Raw genomic sequence first — 5311 nt, forward strand, 5'->3', positions numbered from 1 at the left:
CCTCTGGCCATTCTGTCCCCTCAGTCCCTAGAAGACAAATTCCTCATACCTTAACCAGGCCAGACGCTCAGAAAATATTGGTTTGAATGAGTGAATGATGGATGAAAACAAGTGTGATGAATGAATGAATGAGTCAATCAATTATACATCAGTGAATACATGAGTGGATGAAAGAGTAAGTGGTTAGGTGAGGACATGGGTGGCTGGATAGATGTCAAGGGGGTTCCATGAAAGAGTGAGTGATGAAATGATATATTAAAGTATTCATCCTTGGGACTTCCCTGGTGGTCCAGTGGCTAAGACTCTGCACTCCTAATGTAGGGGGCACAGGTTCAATCCCTGGTCAGGGAAACAGATCCCACGTGCTGCAACTAAGAGTTTGAATGCTATAGCTAAAGATTCTGCATGCTGCAACTAAAGGATACCTCATGTTGCAAGAAAAATAGAAGATCCCCTGTGCTGCAAGACCCCAGCACAGCCAAATTAATTAATTAGCTAATTTTTAAAAAGTATTCATCCTCTCTGAAATCCCCTTTATAACTGGCCTTTGTCAGCCACCACATCTTGGTCAAGCAGATCAGGTTAATTACATTCATTTCATCCACTTTAGCTCAGAACCTGAGGGGGGGGGGGGAAGAACTCATGCATTCTAACAACAAAGAAGAAGATGGTTTGAGGCATGAGATCTTGAGGAGACTGACTTGATTACAACAGTTTCCTCCCTGGACATGAGTGAATTGTCCAGAAACTACCTAAGAAATCATCAACTTGCACTTTATTCCCACATGGCATTCTGGATGCCTAAGGAAATTTGGCAGGTTGGTGAACCATGTCAAGCTCCACCAAGCAGCAAAGGACTCTACACCAGTTCATGGACACCCTGAGAACCTAGGACCCACTGCCATATTTACAATATTATAGGTCCTCATGAAATGTCTAAAAGAGGAATAGGTGAATGAGTTCCCATGTCAGAGAATGCATAGGTGAGACAGTCAATTAATGAATGAAATGAGTCAGTGGAAAGGTAAATAAATAATGAACAAATGTGCCAAGAAACTGAGGTCTTGCTTGTCTTGTTTTGCTTTTGACTCATGAAGAGGGGGAGATGCTGGAGTGGTTTAAGCAAGTAGAAGATATCACCACATTGTTTTAAAAATGGGAAAGGCATAAAAAAGAAAAATTGTTTAGTATCAATATTTGGAATTTCCCATATTCTTAAAGGGGAACATTCCAATCTGCCTACATTTTGCATTTTCTCAATAGACTGAATTTGTAATAGTAGTTATATCTTTAATAGACTGAAGTAAGAATTTAAATCACTTTGAATTATTTGGAATTGCTAATGGTTCCCTGCAGTGAAGGGAACTTGAAGTGAGTCTGACTTTATAGATGGTTTGGAAGGATGACCCTGACAACAGGCTGGGAGGTAGGAGCAAATGGGCAGTATGGGGGCCTCCCATTGAAGGACATAATGGTGATCACAGCTTAGTGATGATGAGAGTCTGAGTGAAAGTCATTGCAGGGGGATTCACAGGCATATACCTGGGCGTGGGTGACTTGATGAGATTTACTGACCTACCGGATGTGGGAAACATGGGGAAGAGAACAGACATAACTAACATATGATGTCATCACTGTTAACTCATCTTCCTTCTCAGGTCTGTGGAAAAAGGAGAGTGACATCAATCCAGACATGAAATGTGAGCTCTGTTCCCAGTGCCACTGACCGAACATACGAATGTCCCATGGCTAGTCTCTCCCAAGTCAGCCTGTACTTTCCTAAGGCTCCTCATAGAAGGGCCGGGGATATTCTAATCTGGATATCTCTTAACTATCTCAAATATACCTAGAACCTCTTGATGATCTGAAATAGATTGTAAAATGGAAGTACAGTAATTCTCCTCAGTTCAGTTCAGTTCAGTCGCTCAGTCGTGTCCGACTCTTTGTGACCCCATGAACCGCAGCATGCCAGGCCTCCCTGTCCATCACCAACTACCGGAGTTTACTCAAACTCATGCCCATCAAGTTGGTGATGCCATCTAGTCATCTCATCCCCTGTCGTTCCCTTCTCCTCCTGCCCCCAATCCCTACCAGCATCAGGGTCTTTGCCAATGAGTCAACTCTTCGCATGAGGTGGCCAAAGTATTGGAGTTTCACCTTCAGCATCAGTCTGTCCAATGAACACCCAGGACTGATCTCCTTTAGGATGGACTGGTTGGATCCCCTTGCAGTCCAAGGGACTCTCAAGAGTCTTCTCCAACACCACAGTTCAAAAGCATCAATTTTTCGGCGCTCAGCTTTCTTCACAGTCCAACTCTCACATCCATACATGACCACTGGAAAAACCATAGCCTTGACCAGACAGACCTTTGTTGGCAAAGTAATGTCTCTGCTTTTTAATGAGCTGTCTAGGTTGGTCATAACTTTCCTTCCAAGGAGTAAGCGTCTTTTAATTTCATGGCTGCAGTCACCATCTGCAGTGATTTTGGTAATTCTCCTACATACGAACAAATTCTATTCTGAGAGCACATTGGTAAGTCCAGTTTGTATGTAAGTTCAACAAAGATAGCCTAGGTGTCCAACTAGTGCAATTGGCTATATAGTACTGTACTGTAATAGATTTATAATGCTTCTTGAACAAATAATGCACACACAAAAAAACAAACACAACAAATAAACATTTGAAGTGTCACTGTACAATACCATAGAGCATTGGTAGAGCAGTGCCAGCTATGTTACCACTGCTTTCACACTTGGTTCCGGACATCCTGGGCTTGAAATAAAGATACCGTACTGCTGCACTCTATATAACTCTGTACAGTCAGATACTCAGAACCACAACCACTTACAGAGGAGACACGCACATGACAATGCATGCCAGAGACGTGAACTTACATGATGGAACATGCAAGCTTACAGTCGCATCTTTGAAAGCTTGCAACTTGAAAGTTCATATGTAGGGGACTTAACTGTATACAGAATTATTGCTGAAATTGGAGAACCCTTGGAGAGGTGATTTGTTAAAAATACAGACTATATTTCAACCTTAGGGTACATCATTAGTGGAGAAATGCCCTCAACTAATGTTCCTAATTATTTTGACGGTGATCATCTCACACAAAATGGAAATGGTCTGTGGATCCCACGTAATAGTGAGTTATACCTTTAAGAAGCACTTCTCAAATGATATAATGAAGCTAGTCTGAATTTACTAGAAATACTAAGTGCTTTGCAGTTGGAGACAGTTGGCTTTAGGTTTCAGATTTGCCTCTTTGTAAGATGGTGACCCTAAAGCAGCTGCTTGTACTTTCAGGGCTTCAGTTTCCTTTACTTATTCCCAATAAAATGGGAATAAGGAGAGTGGGCTGTTATTAGTGGGCCCAAAGCCTCCTGGGCTGTTGTGTACACTAAATAAGGTAGTAGATTTAAACACTTACCCCTGGTACTGAGACACAGGGGCTGATGGATAAATACTTAGTTGCAGAAGTGACAAATTATGTTCTGTGCACAATTTTATTGGAACTAAATAAAAATAAAAATGACAATGATTTTTGTGCATATGGATTTGAGGACCCCCTTAAAAAGATTCTTTTATTTGCTCCTCTGTAGGCATCCAGCCAGCTATAATTGAGAATTCAGGTCTTAAAAATAATGACATTAATTATAAGTCATCAATTAAAAAAATCAAGATAGTTCTACTTACACTCTGAAGATTATGAGTATGTGGAGACTGGATTGCTGAACCACCTCCAGGGTCAACCTTGCCTCTAATGGAAAACTCAATTTTTATTTGGATTTTAAAATGTCTCCAATTATGTAGTCAATATTACATGAATATTCAAAGACTGGTTTTCATCTTATCTGAAACCATTTTCTCCAGGCCTGCTCTTAAGAATCTATATACTTATAAGAATACAAATGAAATTGGGTCCATAAATTCTCCATATGTAATGTATGTATGTACATACGTAATGTATACATGTACACATGTAAAGTATGTGTCTACATGCACATGTAACGGCTGTGTGTATGTACACATGTAATGGCTGTTTGTACGTACACATGTAATGGATGTGTGTATGTAGTGAATATAATCCCCCTCTTGATGAGTGTTTCTGTTACCCAGCCAGCTTGGTTTGGACTTCTGAAATGGAGACAACCCAAGTTACTCTCTTCTTCAGCATTTCCGCCTTGAACTTTGTTATGAAAAACAGAGGTTTAATTTAGAAATGGCCAAAACTTTCCATTTGTATGTCAGCCTGGAGGAACTCAACTTAAAAAAGAGTATTTAATAATACACAGAGTTGAAGGGGAAAAACCAGTTGAAGGACTTCGTGGTTAAGCCTGCAGCATTTGTTAACATTTAAATTCTTAGATTGCATTGCATTTTTTCCCCCCTAAGTCACATGGCAGTGGGTAATCACCATTAATCTTCCATGCTCATAGCTTTTCCCCTTCCCTGAAATAGTACTTCACAGGGATAAACATGACACCCATTTTGCCTTCCATTCATTTTTGTTCTTTTATTAGCAGAAAAAGGAAATGGCTACCAAGGACCAAGTTCTGTGGATCGGGCACTGCGCTAAGCGATTTATGTGAATCACAGTGATTAATTCTGGAACCTGACAACATCTTGGGGATGAACGACTGTTATCCCCTATTTGAGAGAAAGAAACTGGAGTTCAGAAGAGGGAAGAAATGTGTCCAGAGAAACTCAGATAAGAAATAGGAGTGTGTACTGCCAGTGGCCATGTGTGAATAATTGGAGCCATTTAAAAATGCCGCAGAAAAGATCCTGCATGCCGTGGCTAAAGAACCCACATGCTGCAAGGAAGACCAAAGATCCCCTGTGTCACAACTGAGACACAGCACAGCCAAACAAATAAATAAATATATATTTTTAAAAATCCAGATAAGATTTGAGTTTTGCATTAGAGGCAAGTTTGGCCAGTGACCCAATTCTCCAGGTACAAACTAATAATGGCAGTGATTGGCCTTAAAGACTGACAGCTGACAGGAGGTTATGTAAGAAGGTAGGGTAAATATTATGAGGATATCTGTGACAAACAGGATCTGAGGCAACATCCATGATTCCCACCTCCTGGCATTTACATTCTCGAGTGATCCCCATTTTTGAGTGTGGGTGGGACCTGTGACTTGCTTCAAACCAAAAGAAAACCACGAAGATGGTGGGACACCACTCCTATGATTTCATTATAAGACTGAAATGTCTGTCTTTCTGGGAGACAGTCCATTTGCTGGCTTTGAAGAAGCAAGTTGCCGTATGGCAAGCTGGCTTACGGGGTTGTGG

At 40.9% G+C, this 5311-nt stretch overlaps 1 non-coding gene across 1 annotated transcript; it reads left to right on the forward strand.

The window, feature by feature from the left end:
- The first annotated feature begins 278 nt into the window (after window positions 1-278).
- Window positions 279-351, forward strand: TRNAR-CCU. The gene has a single exon. It is a non-coding gene; the product is annotated as a tRNA-Arg (tRNA).
- Window positions 352-5311: the final 4960 nt, after the last annotated feature.

The sequence above is a fragment of the Cervus elaphus genome, chromosome 13 (assembly GCF_910594005.1).
Source record: "Cervus elaphus chromosome 13, mCerEla1.1, whole genome shotgun sequence".
NCBI classification, from domain to species: domain Eukaryota; kingdom Metazoa; phylum Chordata; class Mammalia; order Artiodactyla; family Cervidae; genus Cervus; species Cervus elaphus.